The 24,587-nt window shown below is 58.1% G+C and overlaps 1 protein-coding gene and 2 long non-coding RNA genes across 3 annotated transcripts in view; 2 read left to right on the top strand and 1 right to left on the bottom strand.

The window, feature by feature from the left end:
- Positions 1-4,255: 4,255 nt before the first annotated feature.
- Positions 4,256-7,046, top strand: LOC123609861. The gene is made up of 2 exons (XR_006718008.1): positions 4,256-5,161; positions 6,726-7,046. It is a non-coding gene; the product is annotated as an uncharacterized LOC123609861 (long non-coding RNA).
- Positions 7,047-12,199: 5,153 nt separating this feature from the next.
- On the bottom strand, positions 12,200-19,920 carry LOC123609305. Its single transcript, XR_006717733.1, has 2 exons — positions 17,584-19,920; positions 12,200-14,584 (listed from the first exon to the last, which is right to left on the bottom strand). It is a non-coding gene; the product is annotated as an uncharacterized LOC123609305 (long non-coding RNA).
- An 880-nt stretch (positions 19,921-20,800) lies between these two features.
- FRMD1 (FERM domain containing 1) overlaps positions 20,801-24,587 on the top strand; it is a 31,678-nt gene continuing 27,891 nt past the window's right edge. The window contains exon 1 of the mRNA XM_045500317.1: positions 20,801-20,980. The gene's annotated coding sequence lies outside the window, so the exon portion shown is untranslated. The remainder of the gene's footprint in view (positions 20,981-24,587) is intronic.

Here is a 24,587-nt window from a genome sequence, read left to right as displayed (position 1 = left end):
TCTGACTCTAACTGATGATTCGCTTTTGAAAATGAATTCCAGCAGATCATGTGGAAGGAATGACAGGCATAGAAAAGTGGAGCTTGATTTTTGAAAAAGTCACTTTATCAGCCGATGGCCCACTGGATGACACGGAGCCCTGCCCTGGAGGGCCCCCTGGTCACTCGGCCAGGAGGGAGGCGTCCCCCCTGCTGCAGGGAAGGAGCCCAGCCCCTCTGGGAAGTGCCCTCATCCAGAGTCCACAGAGCTGAGCCCCGGAAACGGGAGGGGGCACAGAGGAATGCCCCCAGTGACACCAAAAAGGGAGCGAGTGGAAGAATCTGGAATGTGGGACCTTCCCCGGGACAACCGATGGGTCTTTCCACACATGCCTGCTGCAGAAAGAGAAAGGGGTGGGGGGAACAGATCTAGACGGAAAGAGGCACGAGATGTGAAAGCAAGTGCGACCGTGGTCTGTCCTTGTCCTTCAGCCAAAGACCAGATACACCGGTGGTGAACCGGCCGGGTTTGCTATCTGCTGCGGAAGTGGGGTCCCCTCTGTGAGAGGCTGGCGGGAACAGCCTGCCACGGGACAGGGTGGTTGGGGGAGGGTCTAAGGACGCAGGGGTCCCCCCAGGGTGGGGTGGTCTGGGGACCCATCAGGGGTTCCGACGAAGGTACCGCTGCCCCAGGCTAGGGGCCTGACAGCGGAGAGGGCTGGGGAGTGCCCTCTATCTGGGGTGCCAGTCAGCCGCTCCCCCTCCCCTCTCCTCCCGCTCCTCCCCTCCCTCCTCGCCTCCCTCCCCTCCGCTTCCCTCCTTTCCCTCCTCCTTCTCCTTCTCTTTCCCCCCTCCTCTTCCTCCCCCCTCCCCTCCCCTCCTCCTTCTTCACCCCTCCTCCTGCCCCTCCTCCCCTCCCCCTCCTCCAAAAAAGGGCTGGACCAAGCCACCCCTTTCCAGGACACAGCCTGCACACACACAGTGAAGGGGGGCCATTGGGGGGAGAGGGGGTGTAGGACCGGAAACGCCAGCAGTGCCCCAGGTCTGCAGACCAACTGAGCAGGCTTGTGGGCAGGGTGCCCACGTGTGGGTACAAGCAGAAGGTTCCACACGTGAAGGAAGAGCCTGGAGACAGTGGAGTCTTGTGGGAAGGACTCAGTGAAAGGTGTGATCGTGGAGCGAATGGGAAGGGACCCCACAGAGGGCGTCCCCGGTGCCCATCTCCAGAACATTCTACCCAGCTAAAGCAACTCCTGGGCCGGAGGGGGGGGGGGCCCTCCCCGGAGCCCTAGGGCGCCTGGACACAGCCCTCCTGACCAGACGCGGGAGGCACCGTGACACTCACAGCCAGGTCACCGAGGGTGAAGGACCCCGGATGACACCGGCAGGCACCCTGTATGTCACACACTTAAACAAAATGCCCTAACCCTTGCTGCCACTCATCTGAGACCATCACTAGAAAACAGAACCTTCACTCTTTCCAAATGGGCTTGAAAACGAGCATCTGTGAAACCTCCTCTGGGCCCTGGTGTTACCGTCTGGAAAGGGCACGGGGCACTTTCTGTGCCCGCAGGACCTTCCAGAACTGTGCCCCCAGCACCCCCTCCCCCTTCTGCCCTCATGGTCACCGAGCGCCCAGCAGCACCTTCCCGAGAAGCAGTCTGCAGGTGTTAGCCGGGACAGTCCCTGGGGCCGCCCCCCACCCCCGCGACCAGGAAAGGGGGGCCTGGGTTCCCCGACTCAGGAGTCTAGGTCTGTAGGGGGCCCTCGCCCCAGGGACCACAGGACTCCCGAGGCCCATGTGGTGGCCAGGGAAGGTGCTCAGGCCCTAGGGACGGCTGTGCAGGGGGTAGGACTTAGCCTCCCACTGACGTCTCCCTCTCCAGGGGCGTCAGACACCCTTCTCAAGGGCCAGGGATCCGTTCTCACAAACCAGAGGCACAGAATCGCTGTAGCCTTGCCAGGAGTTACTAGCTTGTAACAAGAAATGCTAAATCATGAAGGAGGAGAGAACCTTCTTTTTTTTCTAGTATTTTTTAAGTTTATTTATTTTGAGAGGGAAGAGAGAGAGAGCAGGAGAGGAGCAGAGAGAGGGAGAGAAAGAATCCCAAGTCAGTGCAGAGCCCAACGTGGGGCTCGAACCCACGCACCAGGAGATTATGATCTGAGCTGAAATTGAGAGTCAGACACGTGACCAACTGAGCCACCCAGACGCCCTGAGAGAAACTTCCCATGTTCAGGATTCTTCCACGTTGTTGGTGGGGTGTAAACAGGTGCCCCTTCTATGAAGAGCCAAGTAGCAACATCCTTCAAGTGACCTATAAGAACTCACCACCTCACAAGGGCCCAGAGTTTATGTTCTGACCCCAATGTACACAGGGAGGGGGCAGGGAGGGAGGGAGGGAGGAAAGGGGGGAGAGGGAGAGAGGGAGGAGGGAGGGAGAGAGGAGGGAGGAGGGGGAGGGGAAGAAAGGTGGGGAGGAGGGAGAGAGAAGAGAGGGAGGAAAGAGGGAGGGAAGAGGGAGGAGGGAGGGAGGGGGAAGGGAAGAAAGGTGGAGAGGAGGGAGAGAGAAGAGAGGGAGGAAGGAGGGAGGATGGAGAAGGGAGGGAGGGAGGAGGGAGGGAGGAAGCAGGGGGGAGGGAGGAGGGAGGGAGGAAGCAGGGGGGAGGGAAGAAAGGTGGGGAGGGAGAGGAGCAGGGGGAAGGAAGGAGGGAGGAGGGAGGGAGGAAGGAGGAGCTATTTTCAGGATTTCTTCCTTTCACCCGTCTCCTCCCCCATCATCTTTCACATCAGGTGTTTGTGTTTAATATGTTTCCATCAATTTCTCTCAAGTAGCTTCTCCTTAGTTATTCTCAGTATCAATTTGGAAAGTGGTCCCTCGCTAATGCTACCCAAAGCTTTCTTGACCATGGTCTGGAACGTCCCAGAAGCCCACGACACCAGGGAGCACCAAGGAGTCACAGGAGGACAATAGTGAGTGGACGGGGACGAGGAGACACATCTGATGTCACACACGGCAGCCCCGTCCTCCCTGCACCAGGTGTGTGGCCGGCCCGTGGTCACTCGTCCCCAGGCAGCTGGCGACACCACGGAGGCTCAGCCAACCTTGCAGCTGCTTCCTGGGCCCGAGCCCTGGAGCTCCTGCTTGGAAAGCAAGCCAGGAGGGGCCCAGGCGCGCGAGTCAGAGCCCGGGAAGAACGCCACGACCTGAAAGCGGGCGCGAGCTCGCCTTGCACACAGCAGGCCTGCTTCCGGGGGAAAGTCCAGGCCTGGGAGGCAAGTGCAGGGGGAGCTCAGAATCCAGCGCGAACTTAGGCCGAGCCCGTGCTTCAAGGGGAAACTCCGAGGCAGACACAGAACAAGTTTGCGCTCGTGCAGGGAAAGGGGCAAGGTCACCAACTGCCCAGGTCCCAGGCCTAAGGAATCCTGGACCATTCGGTTCACTCTCCGTATTTTTATTGGGCACCTACTGTATGCCAGGCAGTCTTCAGTGATGGAGTTACAGCAGTGGACAAAACGCCCTGGTCCCTGTCACTGTAGAGGTAGCCCGGGGGAAGAGAGACACAGTGAACTAACAGGTGACTCAAAGTGTAGAAAGTTCTAGAAGGAGACGGGATGCAGTGGTCCGGGATACGGAGAGGACCCACCTTCGACAGGCCGGTGACAATAAGCACAGACCAGGATGGGCAGCCATCAGGGAGACATCAGGGAACTCCGTGCGGGGCTGGGTGGGGACAGAGGACAGGTGCCAGGCAGCATGGTGGCCCCGAATGTGGGCCGGGGGCAGAGCCCCGTCAGCGGCCTCCAGGAGCTCCTGGAGCTCCCGACCCGGCCGGGGTCCAGCCTCAGCTGCTTTTGCTCCTGCGAGGAAACAGAACAGTGCTCTGCACCAGGCGGCAGGGGGGACCCGGATTCCTCTTCTCTCTCTGCCCAGAACACGAGGGGGCTTAGTGGCCACTCACTTCAGTCTCCTTCCCATTTGAATGCCTTCGTCTGCGAAATAAAGGTCTTTCGTGAGGGGGTTACAGCATCTGTTGTGAGCGGGGCATAGGGCAAGCTTCCAGGAAACACAGACAAATCAATAAGACCTACTCACTGACCTCGGAGGACTTAGGCCAGCAAAACACAGGCAATCCATACAGCAATTTGAAGACGGCGAGAGGGCCCAGGGCGAGGGTGCCCTAATCACACCGGCGTGGAGAAGGATGGCAGCGGGGCTGGTAGAAGAGATGTTGTTTGAACCAGGCTTTGAAGGCCGTTTAGGACTTCGTTACTCACAGGAGCAGTAAAGGAAGGAACGACCTCAGCAAACCGAGGCGTGAAACCGCCTGGCGCGTGGGGGCGCTGGTCCGGGCCTCGAGGGCTCCGCCCCACCTTAACCACCTCCCAAAAGCCCCGCCTCCTAATACGCACATGGGGGTTAGGTTTCAACGGGGACACAAACCTTCAGACCACAGCCATCGGGGCGAAAGGTGTGTGGAGACAAACCGGAGACGACTTAGAAAAGCGTCTTCCACGGAACGCATCTTGCACACTGATGGTGCGCAAGATGTGCACGGGGAGCACACAGCTCACGAGCTGGTACCTCGGGTGCTCAGTGCAGCTGCTGTTACTGGCCCATCGCCGTGCTATCTCCCGGGGGACGCTCAGAGCCCTGGAGCCCGCCTCCCTGCTGACAAGACTCGCTTTCCCTCGGACGAGGACCTTGCCTGGATGGGCTTCGTTTCCCCATTGCGCAGGCGCCTGGCACACGACGGATGCCCCCTAGCGGTCAGGAGGATGAGCGAAGGCAGGCAGCATGGCCGGAGCCCCGTGGGGGGGCTCTCTGCCCGATGTGAGGTCGCCACTGGAAAGTTCCCAGCAGGGAACTGGGTGACCCCAGCACGGCCGGAAGAGCCAGGGTGGCTGCGGGCTTCCAAGTAAGCCCCTCACCACCTCTCCCTCCAGCACCCCCTAGTGCAGACATTTACCCAGGGGCTAATTATCGGGATCTGTGAAGACTTTGGAGTGAAAACACGGTGAGCATGCTGAGCGCTTGGAAACAGAGTTCTCCGTGCCTGGTTGTATCACAGCTGTGAACACCCACAGACGGCAGGACAAAGGACCCTGGGAGGGAAAGCCAGTCTGGGGCCAGAAGACAAAAGGGAAGCTACACGTGCCAGCATCCAGTTGCCTTTGGAAGGTGAGGAGGACACATTCCCTGGCAGCTCAGGTCCGTTGCGTCAAAGTCACTGGGGCACCCGACCCCGATGATGGCCATCTGTGACCATAGTCACTGGGAACGGAAGCTAAGTTATTTATTGAATAATAGCACACTGTGTCATAGGGAATTTAGCAAACACATCACTGTGGTCCACAAACTAACATTTATTGGGTGCATATTAGGCGCCATATATATGCATCACACCATTTTATTTGCACAGAACCTTCGTTACGAAGGTATTGTTACTGACCCCATTTTACAGATGAAGAAACAGAGACAGATAAACTTAGTACAACAGAGAGCCCTGAGGAAGAACGTACACTCTGGAGTCATTGTCAGGGTTTAAATCCACACTCCGCCACTCAGTAGCATTTTGGCCTTAGATAGTTTACGCGTCAGTGGTGACGATGATAATGTGATGGTGGTGATGGTGATGGTGGTGTTGGTGATGGTGGTGATGATGGTGATGATGGTGATGGTGATGGTGATAGTGATGGTTATGGTAAATGGTGGGGATGATGGTGATGATGGTGATGGTGGTGGTGGTGACAGGGATAATGATGGTGATATTGAAAATGGTGATGGTGATAGTGATGGTAAATGGTGGGGATGTTGGTGATGGTGGTGGTGATGATGGTGGGAATGGGGACAGTAGGGATGGTAATGATGATGGTGATGATAGTGAAGGCAAAGAGGGTGGTGATGCAGTTTGCAAGTGGAAGCTGGTGGCTACCACAGGACCCTCTGCTACTGGGTGAACTAACTGTCCACAGACACGAGGACATGACTGAGCTTTTGCAAAAAAAGGAAGTACTAGGAGAAAACGTCTGGACCCAGAAGCAGAGCTATCAGCCGGAATGTGCAGCCGCAGCGATAAGCTTCATAAAGAAAGCAAAGAGCTCCCCCAGAGGGCGCTTGTGACTTTCTGAACACCGAGCATTGTTGGTGAGAAACAGCCCCGACAGACAGCCGGCTCCCACGCAGAGGGGTGTTTATCCTGCCATCTCAGGTAGAGCCAGTAGGGTGGGTGCACCCGAGGGGCCACTCGAACCGGGGAAACAATCTTCTTGACTTGCACAGGGTGGGTCAAGCTAGCACACACCTGGATCTGCTCAGGCGGGCTTCTGATGGGGACGGACGTTCCCGGGCAGACACCAAGCCTCGCCTGCAAAATGGCAAGGCTGTAGAGTGGTGCGCAAGTCATCAGGCCTGAGAAAGTTAGAGGTGACTGTTGAAGCCCGTTAAAACGGATGTGGAGATGCGGTCTTAGCACTAAGCTAACTTACAGATACCTATTCAACATGCAGTGCCATGTAAAGCAGAAACTCACGTGACAGCGATGTGAGTGTGGAAACGGGAAAATGGAGATAGCAGAATAGTTACTCACCTTGCAGGGTAGGAAAGGAATCAGGGGCGCTGGGATGAGCCCTGAGACGCTGGACACCTCGAAGGGACATGGGTGTCTCAAGGCTGCGGAGTCTCGGCATGTCGACTCGGTGTAGCTCATTTCTTTTCAAAGCAATTTTCCTTCCTCTTGGCTCAGGCATTCTGCGCGAGAGGATGTGGGCTGTGGACGGCCAAGAGAATGCTTCTGCCCCGCAGGAAATGGCCCAAGAATGAATTATGGAGAAAAGGATGACTGCTCTCAGCACGTGGACCTTGACCCCAGAGAGAAATTGAAAAAACAAACCCTCAGGTAGTTCCATAGGCTGCCACCAGAGGGCGCCACAAACCGCCCAGCTAGGTGGGTCTTGGTAATTTACAAAACTAAAATAAAATTTGCTGGTGTAACAGGCTATTTAGAACATAGTTGTTTCCAACCTGATATAATTCAAGCTTGTATTAAAGTCCCATAATTCCGAAAGGAAGAGTTAGTTTTTTTAATTTTTTTTAACGTTTATTTATTTTTGAGAGAGAGAGAGAGAGAGAGAGACAGAGCATGAGTGGGGGAGGGGCAGAGAGAGAGGGAGACACAGAATCCGAAACAGGCTCCAGGCTCCGAGCTGTCAGCACAGAGCCCGACGCAGGGCTCGAACCCACGCACCGTGAGATTGTGACCTGAGCCGAAGTCGGACGCTTAACTGACGGAGCCACCCTAGGCGCCCCAAGAGTTGGTTTTTTAAAAACATACATTTTTCACCCTCCATCAAAAATACACTTTGCCTTGTTGATCTGATGTTTTGTCAGATGCGATCTGTATTTTATTTCCAGTCATTCTCTCTCAGACTCTCTGTCTTCGTTTCAACTGACGGTTGACCCTGTTCAACGCCAACAACAAAATGCATCTCAGTTTCATGTTCTGCCCTCGGACGCTCTTATGTGTTGGGTGTTTTCTGTGTTACTCATCACAGTCTGTGGTTTAAAGACCATTTACACTCGGTTGCGGAGGGACAGCGGGAAGGTTGTGGCCCCACACGCTTACTCATAAGGTGACCTCTGCCCTTTGGAGGACAGTGTGGCTTCTGCACGTGGTTCAGAATGACCTCCGCCCTCCCTTCCCCAGTCCCACGGGAAACAGGACGTGACACCATCAGCACTCGCGGGACAGGCTGGCACACAGGACAGCGTGCCCGCGGCCACCGTTCACAAGCTCGCCACGCAGCCCGGGCAGAGGCCGGTCACGCCAGGCTCCTGGCTGCAGCCCACCCCCACCCGCGATGCGGTAAGACAGGAGGAAGGCCGAGCAGGGGACCGGAGAGCAGACCGCGAAGCACAGGCCACGCCACGGGGCGATGAGACGAGCTGTCCTCTCTGACATCACGTGCGTGGACCCCCAGCGCAGTGTTTCCACGTGGCGTCAACGGCCGCCCAGTTCTGACTTACCCGCTGCCCGCGGGCCACCCCCGCCCCGACAGCTGACCTTTGACTTGTGCCCTAGGGGACGAACGGGGCCCTCGGAATGGCCACGACCTCAGTGTCGCGGTTGCAGGCACGGTGTCCGGCAAGGTCGCGGGCTCACACGTCCTGGCGGTGTGAGCCCAGGCTTACCGCCTGCAGAGGGAGAGCCGAGAGCCAGGCACCAGACCCCGTGCGAGGGCTCGATCTGGACGCGGACGTGTTCTGAGCCCCACAGGCTGTTGGATGAGCGCGCTTCCCGCCTGTTCTGGCTCATCTCCTGCGGCCCGGAAGGGAGGGCGAGGCTGCAAGGCTCCGAGTCTCTCCGGTTCTGGGGGTGCCCTCCTCCCCGGTGTCTGCCTGGGGCTGGCTCACGGGGGCGGAGGGGCTGGATGCCCAACGCGGCCCCCTCCTTTGTCCCCTGGGGCCTGGTGCCCTCCGCACGGCCTCCCGGGCGAAGAGCCCGGACGGGGAGGGACGGGGAGGGACCCCCACCAGGCCTCCGGCTCCGGGGTGGGATTCGGCAGCTGTCTTGGGAAGACGTGTCTGCTGCAGCGCCTGAGGGACTCCGTCCGGTTTGATTTCTGAGATTCCACGGTGACATCACGCGGCGCTGTCCCTCTCTGTCTGACCTCGCTCACTCCCCGTGACGTGCTCGGGTCCGTCTGTGCGGCCACAGCTATCCCGCCGCGTCAGACACCACAGCTCCTTGATCCCTGGGTCCCCCATGGGAACTGTCCCCACGCCTTGCTCTCGGGACGATGCTGCTGTGACGATGCGCTGGGGCGCGCATGTCCTTTCTTTTTTTTTTTTTTTTCTTTTTTCTTTTTATTTAACTTTATTTTTTATTTTTCTTAAATTTACATCCATGCGCGCGTCCTTTCTTAAAGCTTCTCCTCAAGTGTTTCCTTGGGTAAATAATTCTCTCACAGGAGCGGACGGGTCTGAGCAGCGTGGACATGTTGGTGACTCTCTACAGTGGCCAAGCGCCTCAGACAGGACACAGCCAGTCGGCTCTGGCCACCAGGACAAACCCCACAGACCAGCGGCTCAGACAACAGGCTGGAGGCCTGAGACCCAGGCCTGGGCAGGCTGGTCTCTGCGGAGGCCTCTCTCCTTGGCCTGTAGATGGCGGTCTCACCCCTGAGTCCTCACGTGGTCGTCCCCTATGCACACCCTGATAGGACACCAGTGCCTCGGGGCTGGAACCGCACCCCGGTCCCTCAGCTGTGGAGGCTCCCAGACCTGGAGACGCCCAGGGCCCCAAGCTGACCAGGCCCCGGCCCCCTGGGTGGAGAAAACAAGCCCGCGGCTGGCCGCCTGGTGTGGAAATGACCTGCGGGACCCCGTGCCTGAGCCCTCGCCTGGCGCCACGTGCCCTGCAGCAGAGTCCCTTCGGAAATGCCGCCTTGTCTGCCCGGGGCTCCCCCAGGGGCACCCCTCGATGCTTCCTGCCCTCTGGCTCTGCCCTCAGCTCTCCTTCCTCCGGTTCTGGTTCTTAAGGCTCTTTTGGGTATTGATCGATTATTATAATCAGCTCGTCCGGTTTTACCCGTAGTGTCCCTTTACTTTTTTTGTACACTTTTTAAATTTTTTTAAAGTTTATTTTTTTTGAGAGAGAGAAGGGGAAGGCCAGAGAGAGAGGGAGACACAGAATCCGAAGCAGGCTCCAGGCTCCGAGCTGTCAGCACAGAGCCTGACGCGGGGCTCGAACTCACAAACTGTGAGATCATGACCTGAGCCGAAGTCGGACGCTGAACTGACTGAGCCACCAGGCGCCCCTCTTGTACACTTTTTGTTTCTTCCTTCTTTCCTGCAGACTCCTGAGGGTTGTCTCCATCTATTAATGGCTCCATTAATCTGCCTTGTACGTTTCCACTAATAAATAAGCAGAAATAGACACATTTGGTCTTTGTCTCCATTTCCGGCTTGAAGCTCTTGAAACTCTTGGAATTTCCTAAGTGCTGAGAGTGACCAAGTATCTTTTGTTGTGCTCATGCAGTGACTTTTGGAAAGCCCCTAAAGGAGGGGGCAGGTTGCCAGGGGAACAGTCACAGGATTAAGGGTTGGAACTTTCGGTCCCACCCGCTGACCTCCGGGGAGGGGAGGGGACTGGAGGTTGGGTTCAATCACCAATGGCCAATGATTTCATCGGTCACGCCAGTGTAGGGAAGGCTCCATGAACACCCCAGAGTTTGGGCTGGGAGAGCTCCCGGGTCCGTAAACAGAGGGATTTGGGGACAGCGATGTTCCCAGGGCAGGTACGGAAGGTCTGGGCTCTTTCCCCACACCTGCCCTTTGTGTGTCTCTCCCATCTGGCCACTCCTAAGTCGTACTCCTGCCAAAAATACTGGTGATCCAGGAAGTTTCCAGAGTCAACTGGTTTGCTGGGCTCTGTGAGCCCTCTAGCAAACTAATCAAACCCAGGAGGGGGGCGAGGGAAACTCCGATTTATAGTCTGCTGGTCTGCTGCACAGGTGGATGTGGAAAAGTTGGGGTTCAGAGCCGACGGCAAGAAAGGATTCTTGAGACGTCTTCCGTACAACAGGATGGTTTTATTAAAGCATGCACGGGGACGGGACCCGAGGGCAGGAAGGGCTGCACTGGGGTCCCGAGGAGTGACAGGTTATGCACTTGGGAGCTGGGGGAGGTAAAGACGAGGGAGGTCCCCAGAAGGACTTTCATCTGCTAAAGTAGACACTTGCTAAGGTGGCCTCCTGCCACGCAGCCTCCCCCCTGCTGTCCCTGCCCACTGCCCCCTTGCAGCGTATCCAGTGGCCTCCTGTCTCCTCTATTCTGCCTCTGTGAGTTCTTTCACTGCTCAGGCCACGGGCCTCACACGGCCATCGCGTGGCCCCACCTGTGGTGGCTTCCCATCCGATTGGGGGAGACACCACGCCTTCCTGAAATAAACCTTGTTTATAGGAATATTCTATTCTCAGGAACTACTGAAACACAAGGTCATTCTGTATAAAGAAAGTGCAAACTCAATTATTGTACATGAAATAATAGAAAATTTGCATTTTTAATCACACTAGTTGGAAAGTTTAAGTCACTAGGATATAAATAATACTCTCTTATAAAAATACGTCCTTTCAGGGCGCCTGGGTGGCAGTCGGTTGCACGTCCAACTGCGGCTCAGGTCATGATCTCTCAGTCCGTGAGTTCGAGCCCCGCATCGGGCTCCGTGCCAACAGCTCGGAGCCTGGAGCCTGCTTCAAATTCTGTGTCTCCCTCTCTCTCTGCCCCTCCCCCACTCATGCTCTGTCTCTCTCTCTCTGTGTCAAAAATAAATAAAACATTAAAAAAATATGTCCTTTCGTTGAGTAAAATTCTTTAAATGATTGCCGTTACTTACTTGCTTCAGGAACGTTCTATTCTACAACAGGTCATTGATGGTCTTTTTTGTGATAGTATAGATAACAAGAGGTGTATGTATTTATTTATTTATTCATTATTTTTGAGGAGAGAGAAAGGGGCAGAGAGAGAGGGAGACAAGGCATCCCAAGCAGGCTTCACGCTGTCAGCGCAGAGCCCAACGCGGGGCTCGATCTCAAGAACCGTGAGATCGTGACCGACGCCGAAGTCGGATGCTTAATGGACGGAGCCACCCAGGCGCCCCACTAAGTGGTTTTAAATAAATTTTGAGAAGCCTCAGCTTCCACGAATGACACTGGCGTAGTTGTACATGTCCTGAGAAATTCAAAATCATTTAGGAACGTGCCCAATAAATTACTGCTGACAAATACATCACAGTGCTTCGATGGGAGTCATGTTCGATTTTAGAAAACCGCCCGCAGGCTTTTAGACTTTCATACGGGGAGCCTCCTTACGATGCACACAGAGGACTCAATGTGGACAGTGTTGCCTGGAGGCAAGATGTCCGATTCTTCCGATTCAGACCCCAGAAGTCATCTGTTAAGCTGCAAACCCCGCACGATTCTTTCAGTGTTTTAGAACTTTCTTTCAAAATGACTGTTACCTCTAACCTAGAAAAGAAACTGACTTTGAAATTTTCTGGTGTTTTAAAGAGGGGCCAAATAGTGTGCAGTTACAATGAGTTTCCGTTTTTCTTTTTTTAGGATCCTCTTTGTTGGCAAACTTGGTGTCAAATGTCAAGAGACTTTACCATCTGTAACATGAATAATACGTCCTTTTGTAAAAGTAGGTGTTTGCTTTTTCGTAAAATCATTTCCTACTCCCTCGGTGACTTTTCAGGGCACCGTGTGCAGCAAAATCTGGTTTCTGCATAATTTCTCGATGACATTAATTTTATTGCTGTTATCGCGGTAGAATTGATGTATAATGTAAGGAATCGATATCTGTGCCCTGAGGACCACAAAGGCTAGTCACCGTCCGTCTCCACACTGTTCGTTTTTGTCTCCTGAGGAGGACTTTCAAGACTTCGGCCCCTAGCAACTTCTGTCAGCCCGGCGTTCCTAACTGGAGTCGTCACGACTGTATATCCTATCCTCCTGACCTATTTATTCTATAGCTGGAAGTCTGCACCTCTCGCCCTCCTTCGCCCCGTCCCCGTCTGTCCCACCCCTCACCCCCACCTGGCAATCACCGACCTGCGCCCCGTGTCTGTGTCTCTTGGTTTTGTCTTGCTTTGTCTCTTTCAGACTCCACATGGAAGTGAGATCACGTGGTCTCTTCTGCCTGACTTCCTTCCCTTAGCGTAACACCCTGGGGGTCCGTCCATGTTGTTGCAGATGGCAAGATTTTTTTCTTTTTTATGGCTGAGTGACATCCCATTGTACGCACATGCGCACACGCACACCCACCCCACTTCTTTAGCCACTCACCCATCAGTGGACACCGAGGCTGTTCCCACACCTCGGTTATCGTAAATGATGCTGCAGTGAACGTGGGGGTGCGGATACGATTTTGAGTTCGTGTTTCCGTTTGCCGTGGCACTAATTTGATTGGGAACACTGTGCTAGTTCAGTACTGAGCACACACACGTAACAGTGAGTGAGACAGTGCAGCTTTGCACAGGTCGTGCGATCGGTGTCCTCAGTGAGGTCCGGGATCTCCAGCCTCGTGAGCTGCCTCTGAGTTCTGGGGTGCGTCACAATAATGCATCCTGAAGTTGGCCCTGAGCTCCGCCCGCACCCGTCTGCCCCCAGCTGTCCCCGCGGCCCCGGTGGCCTCCGTTCCTCCCTTTTGCCCTGGCACTGCGGCACCAGGGGCAGTGAGCCCGGCCTTTCCTGGGGCGGATGCGGGCGGGTCAGGGCCGGCGGGGTTCCAGGTCCTCTAACAGAACAGCCTGCGGGATTCACGTGCATTAACGAAGGCGGTGAATTCTGTACAGTCCGAGGGAAAATTCCACTTTCCACAGCAAACCCAAGTATGTTCCCCCAGTTCCCTTCCGTCTGGGAGTCTGCAGTTTGTCTCGCACCAGCATAACCCAAAGTGCACGTGGCAGTTTATTTCCTGCCGACTGTCCCCGTGAGGGTGTGCGCTCTGGGCTCGGGGCGCGTGTGCCCCTTTTGCTGGGCCACAGGGAGCAAACAGTGGGCGCTCGGGAGCTAATGTGATTGGGGTCACGAATCCCAGTCTGACGTGGGATGTGAGTGGGAGGTGCTCGAAGTCCTCCTACAGATCATTCTGTCCTCTCTTCCGCTGGCGCCTCCTGTTCTGCGAAGTATCACGATTTCTGTTCTGCCGCAAAGTCACCGATAAACTCAGCCGTCCAATCACGGCCAAGAATTAAGAGATGCACCAAGACGATCTCGGTGATTCATTGTACTTACCTGAGGACATCTGGGCCGTTTGCACACAGTGAGCTCACTGATTCGCACACACCCCCCCCCCCCCCGGGCCCTGTCCGTGCCGAGGGAGACAGGAGAACGGAAACGAAGGGGCGACAGGAGAGAGGCTGCTTCACAAGCAGTGATAACCGCCAGACCAGCAGTGGAGACAAGGAAAAGGTAAAAGAGAACGGAACCCTACTCAAGGTGACGTGGCAGCCCGTGCTGCCATCTGATGGCACCCATACTGTCACTACCTTTCCGAGCGGCCGGCCGAGCGAGATCCCCCATCACTAGCGCAGCGGGCGGCCTGGAGGCGCCCCCCGGGCGGGAAGGAGCTCTCCCAGATCATCTCCCAGCTCAGCGGGGCCAGAGGCTAGATCTGTTCCTAGAAAATACCGCCAATTCTTCTAGAAGAAACCACCGCACCCAGTTCCTGGTCCTACGGTTGCCAACTCCCACTTTGGGCCTGAAAAGAGAGACGAAGCCAAAACCCTGGGGAAGCGGCTCTTCTTGCGTTCCCCGGTGCTCTTGTCCTGGCGAGGACAGTCCGCGGTCACGAGAAGCAGAAATAGAGGAGGGATGGCGGTTGCTTCGGGCGTAGGTTAGGGGTCCAATAGTGTCCCTTCTCCGAATAGAGCCTTGTTCACGTCCGAACCCCAGGACCTCCGCATGTGCCGTTGGTTGGAAAGAGGGTGGTTGCAGATATAATTAGTGACAATGAGGTCGCGCCCCAGCAGGCGGGCCCTGGCCCAATCCGACTGGTGTCCTTGTAAGAGGGGGAAAAGAGGGACGCACAGAGAACACGGCCCTGTGAGGACAGAAGAGATCAGAGTGGGGCGTCTACAAGCCCAGGGACGCCCAGCATCGTGGCAAGGCCCCGGCGGGGAGCGGCAGGCAGGACCCTCCTCCGGAGGGAACATGGCCTTGTCCCCCCACCCTGATGGCGGACTTTCGGCCTCCAGGACTGTGGGAGAATAAATTCTTGCGGTTTTAAGCCACCCGGCGTGTGGCCCTTCCTTCCAGCGGCCCCGGGAAACCGGCAGAGAGCACCTGGCCGCACAGATGCCTTCAACACGAAAGGCCGAGGGGCTCCCGGAACGATCATTTAAAGGCCGGGAAGCTGTCCACAGGGTTGCTCGAAACCGTGCCTACCTCCTCCTCGTCGCTCCAAGCCCTGACCGCGTGTTACCTGGGTCCACCTCCAACACAATAAACCCAGAAGATGGGAGGCCTGGCTCCTCCTCTGCCTCACTTTGCAAAAACCCCAGGAAGCCGGGAGCTGTCCAGCAGCTGAGGCCCGAGGCCTTCACGCCCCCAAACCCTGCTCATCTGCCCGCATCTGCGGCCCCCTCAGCCAGGGTGCCGGGGCCACACCCCGCATGGTGCCCATGCGAGCCTCCTGGGGCCCCCGGAACAAAGGAGCCCAGCTGGGGGCTTCAAGCAAGAAAATCTCTTCTCTCACCATCCTAGTGACCCACAGGCTGACATCAGATGTTGGCAGGGCCCTGCTCCCGCCGAAGCCTCTGGAAGAGGGTCCTTTCTTGCTTTGTCAGAGCTCTGCTGGCATCGGTGACCCTTGGCCTGCCTCGTAGACGGGCCACCCCGCTCTCTGCCTCCACTGTCACATGACCTTCTCCTCCCTGTCTGTCTCCGTGTCTCCTCTCCCCGTGTAAGGACACCAGTCATACTGACTGGGACCCTCCCTACCCCAGCATGACCTCCTCTTCACCTGACACATCGGCAAAGACCCTGTTTCTCAACAAGGTCCCATTCACAGGTGCCGTGAGAGGGCGTCACCTCGTCTTCCTGGAGAACACGGTGTGACCGCCACTGCCACCCGCCACTACTTGGCCGGACACCTGGAGGACTGATCGCCTGCAGCCCCACCTCTACCGGGGACAGGACGCAGGAAACGGCGAGATCAGGGCCTCCTGGGCATCGGCATGAATGGTAAGAGGGCAGCGGCCGAGATGGCCAGCTGGGGACTCCAGTCAGGGAGGATGGGGAACCGGACGTGGGCAACACTCTCCTACAGGCTGATCAACAACCACATACACACGCGCGTGCACACACACGCGCACGCACACACCCGCACACACACACACAACCACACTCACACACGCCCACACAAACACACACAACCACACACACACGCACACACACACGCACATACACAACCACACACACACGCACACACACACAACCACACACACACAACCACATGCACACACACAACCACACACATGCACACACACACCCCCACACACACAACCACACACACATGCCCGCACACACACACAACCACACACACATAACCACACGCACACACACAACCACACACACCCACACACATACAACCACACACACAACCACACACACACATAACCACATGCACACACGCACACACACACACAACCACACACACACAACTGCACACACACCCACATACAACCACACACACAACCACACAGACACACAACCACACACACAGACACACAACCACACACACACCCACACCCACAATCACACAACACAACCACACACACATAACCACACGCACACACACAACCACACGCACACACATAACCACACACACACAACCACACACACACGCACACACACACGCACATACACAACCCCACACACACACGCACACACACACAACCACACACACACAACCACACACACACAACCACACACACATAACCACATGCACACACACAACCACACACATGCACACACACATGCACACACACACCCCCACACACACAACCACACACACAACCACACACACAACCACACACATGCACACACATGCACACACACACCCCCACACACACAACCACACACACAACCACACACACAACCACACAACCACACACACATGCCCGCACACACACACAACCACACACACATAACCACACGCACACACACAACCACACACAACCACACACACATAACCACATGCACACACGCACACACACACACACAACCACACACACACAACTGCACACACACCCACATACAACCACACACACAGACACACACACACGCACACACACACGCACATACACAACCCCCCACACACAAAACCACACACACGCACACACACACACATACACAACCCCACACACACAAAACCACACACACACGCACACACACACAACCACACACACACAACCACACACACATGCACACACACACACAACCACACACACAACCACACACACACAACCACACACGCAACTGCACACACCCACATACAACCACACACACACACACAACCACACACACACACACCCGCACACACACAACCACACACAACCACACACACATGCACACACACACACAACCACACACACATAACCACATGCACACACACAACCACACACGCAACTGCACACACCCACATACAACCACACACACACACACAACCACACACACACACACACAACCACACACATGCACACACACACACCCCCACACACACAACCACACACACAACCACACACACAACCACACACACATAACCACACGCACACACACAACTACACACACCCACACACATACAACCACACACACACAACCACATGCACACACACACACACAACCACACACACACACAACTGCACACACACCCACATACAACCACACACACAACCACACACACAGACACACAACCACACACACACCCACACCCACAATCACACAACACAACCACACACACATAACCACACGCACACACACAACCACACGCACACACATAACCACAGACACACACACCACCCACGACTGGACAACACATACCCTCCAGGCATCATGACACCTGGACCACAGCCTTTCTTGAAGTTTCTGGAACGCGCTGGTCTGTGATAACCTCCCCAGCACCAAGGCCTTTGCAAGCCATTTGTGCTTCTCGAGGGAGCTCATGGGCGGCACGGGCCATCTTCATTTAAATGGATCCTTGCTTGGTCACCCTTGTAGCTAAAAGGGAATCGAAAGGGGAGGTAAATTAAGACCGACAGGAGCTCCTTTCTGTAGACTGAGGTGCCTGGTGATTTGCACCTGTCTGACATTGTTCAATTGTACCTACATACTGTCTTGCCGTGTAGAAAAAAGTCGAAAGGCTAAAGCTGGCATAGCCCTTACTGTGTCAAGCACTTTCTGAATGAATGTCTTATAAATATTTGCTCAACGAGTCCTCAGACACCCCTATAAGGAAATACTATTATTAACCCCATTTTACAGATACAGAAACAAAGGCAGTGAGTGGTCAGGACACCGACGGTCACACAGCAAGAAGGTGACAAAGCCTCAAAAGTCAGGCTCCAGAATCCATCTGCTGAGTCACCAGAGACTGGATACCTCCTCTGCCAATTTTCACTCCGGGCTGATCACGTGACTTGATGGGTGGTTTTGAGAGGTATAACGGTTCTATGGTACAATTCAAAGTGGCTTGCTAATATATTCACTTATTCAACAAGTTTCTGCCTGCTGACTAGTGAGACTTGCTCACTAGGTGTGGAGTCAACAGCAAACAGCAAACGCAGGCCGCAGGACACGACGGAACAGGGAGGACTGTCCTCTGCTTGTTTAACCATGCCACCTTCCCCGGGCGATTGGATTCTCTCTGCCTCAGTGTCCTCCTCTGTGAGATGGGAGGGCTGGTTTCTGCACTGCAGAATGCTATGTAACGGCGAACATTCTGGATGGCGGGCATCGTTAAAGACAGCTGGTGTGCAACTGTTAGGCTCTCGTGGTTGAATGGGGGGAGACACAGAATTCACGCTGCAAACGAATAATGGAGGTTTGAGCCGATGTTCAGTGTCCAGAGGAGGGTGACTCACTGGAGTTGGAAAAGGCTTTGCCTGAGTTGCTACTTTTGAGTGTGGCTCTGACATGTGAACTTACTCATGAACACTATTCTGGGTGGTTGGATTCCAGCAGTAAACAAAAGACAAGAATCCTAGCCGTGGAGGGGCTTACACTCTAACGGGGCGGGGTGGATAGGGGGGTCATAGCACACAGAACAACCCCCCCCGGAGTACTAGAGGATGACGCCCGTCTGGAGAAAAACAAGTTGGGAAGGGACAGGTGTGGGGGCAGGTGGGAATAAGGAGAAAGAGGGGAGGCTGGAGCCTGGAGCCACTGCCTCCGGTGACCTTGCCAGTGCCCTTGCAGGGATGCACAGGGCAGCCCAGCTGTGGCTAGAGCGAGCTGCACCCGAGCTCCTCCCCACTGCAGGCCTGGGTGTGTGTGTGCGTGTGTGTGTGTGTGTGTGTGTGTGTGTGTGTGTGTGTTCTTGCTGTTCCAAGGTTTGGGCCCATCAGCCCCGACTCCTAAAGGTTTCTGCGGGAAAGTCACCAGGCCAGAGAGGCCCCAGGTCAGCCCCAGGTGTTGATTGATGGTGACCTTCAACCTTCCCGACCTCACTCCAGCCCCTCCCACGGCCCGGGTCTGCCTTTGTCTCCGAGAACAATCTCAGCGCTTCCTCGGGGCCAGCCGTCCTCGGGGCCCCACGACTGCAATTTTCGTGCCCACGGCAGTGGGGCCTGTGCCCAGCACCCCGCATAACTCACCGGGCTTGGCCCGCCCCTCCCGCGCAGACTGTCCCTCTGGGGGTCCCCGCTGTCTGCGCAGCGCCTGCTGTCCAGGCCGTGAGTCCCGGGAGTGGGGGGCTCGGAGCCCTGGCAAGTGGGGTTCGGCTCGCGCCCAGCGGCGGGAGTGCGCCGGCTCTAGGGGCTTCTCCGAGGCCGCGCTCTCACCCTCCGCGCCCGGGACGACCCCCGGTGGGGCTGCAAGCCCCCGAAACTGCAGCCCTGGGAAGGGGCAATCCGCGACTGCAACCCGGGATGGAGCGCTCACTGAACAATGCGACCCTGGGTCGGTACCACTTCGGTCTGCTGCGACCCCCGGGCGTACAACCCTGGGGCGCACAACTCCAGAAGCCGAGAGCCGCGCCCTCCCCTCTAGTTTGCAGTGGGGACCATGCGGGGGCCGGGGCGGGGCGGAGCGGGAATAGGAGGGGAGGGGAGGTAGGGGCCCGGGTAAAGTAGGGCGGGGAGGAGTGGAGGAGTGGAAGAGGACGAGGAGGGGATAGGATGGGGGCGGAGCGCGGCGGGGAGAGGCCGAAAGAGGAGGGGAGAGTTAGGGGCGGGGCCTGGATGGCTTAGGAGGGGCGGAGCGGAAAGGGGAGGGGAGGGGAGAGGGCGGGGCCGAGGCGGGGGGCAGGGCAGGGTAGCGAGGGGGCGGGGTCGAGGGGGGCGAAGAGAAGCTGGCCAGGGAGGGGAGGGGCCGGGCCGGGAGGGGAGAAGACGGCAGGGGAAGGGGGCAGGACGGGGCCGGGAAGGGCGGGGTGGGACCCCGGAGGGATGGGGAGAGGGCGGGGCGGGGCCGGGATGGGAGGGGCCCGAGGCGGGGGCAGGGCAGTGTAGTGGGAGGATCGGGTCAAGGGGGCGAAGAGAGGCGGGCCAAGGAGAGGAGGGGCCAGGGAGAGGAGGGGCGGGGCCGGTAGGGGAGAACCGAGGGGCGGGCCTGGAGAGGCAGGGGCTGAGAGGAGCCGGGAAGGGTGGGGTGGGACCCCGGAGGGATGGGGAGGGGACGGGGGAGGGATAGAGCTGGGTCGGAAGTGGGGACGGGGCGGGTCAGGGAGGGAAGGCGAGAGGACGCGTGCAGGGGCTGGGCGGGCCAGGAGGGGAGGGGAGGGGAGAGGACGCGTGCAGGGGCGGGAGGGACGGAAGCCCCCGCCCACCGCAGCCAGGACGCACCGCCTCCGCTCGCCCCCAACCGCCGCCCGCGGGGCTGGCTCCGTTCAGACCGCGAAAAGCGGCGGCCGCGTTCACGCCGCTGCACCCGGATCCCGACCCCGACCCCGACCCCGATCCTGATCCCGACGCGGACCCGGACACCTACCCGGAGTCGGAACCAGACCCCGACCCGGACCCCGACCCCCGCCCAATCCCAGACCCCGACCCGGAACCATGAGCCCAACCCGGACTGAGACCGCGACCCCCGCAGTGAGCGCGTCCGTCCCCGCCCCCCGTGACCCCGCCCACGGCCGAGCCGCTGGGGGACACGGGCACCCGGCCGCGGACTGTCACCTCGCCGCCGCCGTCGCTCGGAGTTCGCGCCCCGAAGTCAAGCTGAGGACTCGGGACCCTCCCGCGGGCCCACGGTCGTCCCTTCGGTGGCTTCTGACTTAGAGGTGGGGTCGGGGTCCCAGCTCTGCGGCGCCTTCGTCCCCTACCCTGCCTCTCCCCCCGACCCTCTCCCCCCCTCCCGCCTCTTGCCGTCCCCACCGTCCCCCCTTGCCTCGTGGACCCCGAGGCAGGTGCAGGGACACCCGGGCTGCGCGGCCCCTTTAGTCTCCGCGCCGCGCGCTCGACCCCCGCGTGGCCTGTATTTGGGTTTTCCGGGCTTGTTTGAAGAGAGCTGGGCTCAAAGGTGCCTGAACAGACGGAGGCGGCTGGCGGGGGACCCGGGTCTTCCCGCCCCCAGAAGTTTCCCTTTGCAACCTGATGTGGCTGGTGCTCCTGCGAACGGTGGAGGGGAGACGGGAGGGCTCCTGACTTAATTCCCGCCCGAGGTTTCAGAGGGCGCAGGGGGGCTCAGGAGCCGGGTGGGGGTGTTCGTACAGCACGGGTTTGTCTGCCGCGGTACAGGTGCTGCCTCTGTTTAGCGAGTGGCTTGTGGGGGTGTCACGTTTGCTTCGGGGGCTCAAGATTCTTAAGAAGGTGGCGCCCCAAAGAGCTTTCCGGCCCGGAATCACTTGCTTCAGTTCTGTTCCAAGCGCAGCCTAAGGCTCAGACTGCACCCTCTGAGCTTGACGGGAAGTTTGCTTTCCGATGGGAAGTTTGCTTTCCGATTCCAAAACGAGTGGAATGTCCGCTCTCCGTGGGCGGGACCGCAGGCCTGGAGCACGTCAGACGACACCTGACACCTGCTGATTAGTGTGGTTGTCACCACAAAGGTGCTGTGGCCACGTGGCCTTAGCTGTTGCCGCATCTTGTAGAACGTGGGCTGTGACCGTGGGCACCCAGCCCAGGGGCAGGTGACCGGGGCAGCAAGGCGGGCCTGGGCTGCCGGTGGCCCTTCCAGCCTTCCCCCCGCACCTCCCCCAGCCCCGCGAGCCTGCGTCCGCACACTGCCGCCTGCACGTGTGGGTTCGGGCGGGGCGCCCTGGCCGGGAGGCTGGTGTGTGTAGCCATCACGACCACAGCACCGACGTTCTAGTGAGCACGGCCGACTCTGCCGGCACCGGCCCGGTGCCGTCGGGGTGTTGGCTCCTTAATTCCGGCCTGTGCTCCTCCAGCTGCCTGCGGGACCCGGGGCTCTCACCGTCCTGCTGATGGCACCTGGCCGGCACCCCCCCGGGGGAGCCCCCCTCCTCTGGGAGCTCTGGAGGCACCGTGGGCCGAGGGGTTGGGTGAGGGCTGGCCCCCAGGACACGGCCCCCACTCCTGGGCACGGCTACAATGTTGACAAGAAGCCCAGTGGTCCCCGAGGGGGGCGTTCCCTGAGTTCCGTCCACGGTACCCAGGGCGCCAGATCCTGCTCTTGGGGCCAGGCGAGCACGACCCCAACGGTAACGGCGGGAGGTGTGCCCACGCCTCGCCCGCGGGAAGGAGGCCGACTGTCTGCTTCCAGGAGCCGGGCCCTGCCCGCCCGGTGCCTGCTGTGCGGCTCGGGGCCACCTGGGGACGCGCGCCGCTCTTGTGGGTCCCCCTCAACTGCCTTCGTGGCTGGGACTGACGTGGGGCCCCCAGAAGAGGCTGGGGGGGGGCGGTGAGGGAGGCACTATTGACCCTGAAACGAGATCTTGGCACACGTATCCGTGGAGCATCTGCCACGTGTGTGAGTCAGGCTGCTGGCAGGACGCACAGGTGTGGGCACAGGGGAGGCGGGGCCGTGGCGGGGCCTGTGCGCCAAGGACGGTGCCCCATGTGGCCTGTCGCGTGTCTGCTGAGCGGCTGGGCCCTGGGCACCTGCCCGAGGAGCCTGGGTCACGCTCTGAAGAGACCCACGCACACCCGCGTCCGGCTCTGTGCTGATGGGGCAGAGCCTGCTTGGGATTCTCTCTCTCTCCCTCCCTGCCCCTGCCCTGCCCACACACTCTCCCTCTGTCCCTGCCCCTGCCCTGCTCTCTCTCTCTCTCTCTCTCTCAAAATAAATAAAATAAACATTAAGAAACATTAGAAACAAATAGTCTGGTCCACACATAGGTACAAACCAAATAGTACCTGAGACCCTTTGGGGGTCCTACCTGTGGGAGGAAACCTACTCTCGGGGGCCGTTCCCCTCCCCCACCCACCCTGGGCACGGGAGGGTCACTGCTCTGGGGGACTTAAGTGCCCCCAGGGTGGCACTCAAGTGTGCTTTTGTGAGGGAGTCTGGATGCAAAGTCCCGGCGCCCGCCCTCCGGCAGAGGGTGTGACCCCACAGCAGGCACCCCCCTCGGCAGAATCTGGGCCCCGGGCTGGACGGAAGCGGCACCCACGCCCACCGCCGCTCTGTCACCTGACCGAGGGGACGTATTATAGAGTTTCCTTCCCAGGCTGCGGCAGCTCTGTCCGGCATCGCTCAACACGGTCTAGGGGCCTTGAAGGCGGCTCACCCCTCCTGGCCGCAGCCCAGGGCCCCAAGGCCGGCCTGCCCCCTGCAGCCGCCCAGCTCCAGCACTTTCCCTCCTCCCCGTGACTGTGCCCCGGGCTCGGGCCAGGTGACCCCCAATGAGAGGTGCTCCCCATACTCTCCCAGGCCCTCCCCACCAGCTCCCACATGCACCTTCACACACTGCCCTCTCTGAGCTCTGAGGGTTCAAGGACACCGCTCTTCCTTCGAGTTCCTGGAGAAAGAGGATGCGTGTGCGTCGTCTCTGGACCCGAGTCCAGGCTTTCAGGTGGCTTCTGTGCCACCTGAAGATGTCCCCGGAAGATGTCCAGTGCTGGGAGAAACCAGAGCCGTGCCCTGGGAAGCACCCAGGGGGGCTCTGGTCCAGAGGCCCCTGAGAATGCAGGACCCGTCCTGGGGGGTCAGGGCTGGGAGGTCCCCGGCCTGACCAAGGGGCGCGCCTGGCACCGTGGAGGGGGGGTGTGGGGGCAGGGCGGAAGCACACGGCAGCCCCGTTTGCTTCTAGCCTCGCTGCGCCATGTGTTCCTGGGCAGTTCCCTTACCCTGTTGGGCTTTGGTTTCCTCCAAATGTAAAATGGACACAATACCAGCCTTTTTGTCTTATGGGGTTGTGTATGTGAGAGATTTGGGAGAGTTAAAGCATAAATACAAAATACACTTAAATAAAATGTGAGGTTCAGTGTCAGGTGTTGGCCAGGCTCCTGGGCTGAGGAGCTGAGAGGGGAGAGGGGTTCAAGGGCTCTTGTGGGAAACCACAGCTGAGAGGGGAGAGGGGTTCAAGGGCTGCTAGTCTGGGGGAGCTAACTCCCCAAGGCCACTCACTAGTGAGAGGGGTGGGGACACGGTCACCTGTGCAGCACAGACATGTCTTAGGAGTGTCCCGACGGAATACCAGCAGCTCTGTGCCTGACGAAGGGAACAGGGGACACAGGGAGGCCAAAACCCTTTTCATTTCGCCCTCCGACAAAACGGGTTTGTTTGCCTCTTTAGTTCGGACTGATCTGCACCCGAATTCAGCTTCCTAAGAGGTCACAGAAAGCTCCAGGTCGTCGCAAAGAGCAGCTCTTCTGGTGGCTGTGGAGAGAATCTCATCGTGAAGGTTCAGATGGCATTTACTTTACTCCAAACAAGTGCTCAGTCCACGGAACCTCCAGAGACGCTTTCGCCTCTAGACCCCATGC

Source organism: Leopardus geoffroyi, chromosome B2, assembly GCF_018350155.1.
Source record: "Leopardus geoffroyi isolate Oge1 chromosome B2, O.geoffroyi_Oge1_pat1.0, whole genome shotgun sequence".
In the NCBI taxonomy this organism is placed as follows: domain Eukaryota; kingdom Metazoa; phylum Chordata; class Mammalia; order Carnivora; family Felidae; genus Leopardus; species Leopardus geoffroyi.
Note: the sequence above shows the minus strand (reverse complement) of the source record. Positions and strands in the feature narration are given on the sequence as shown.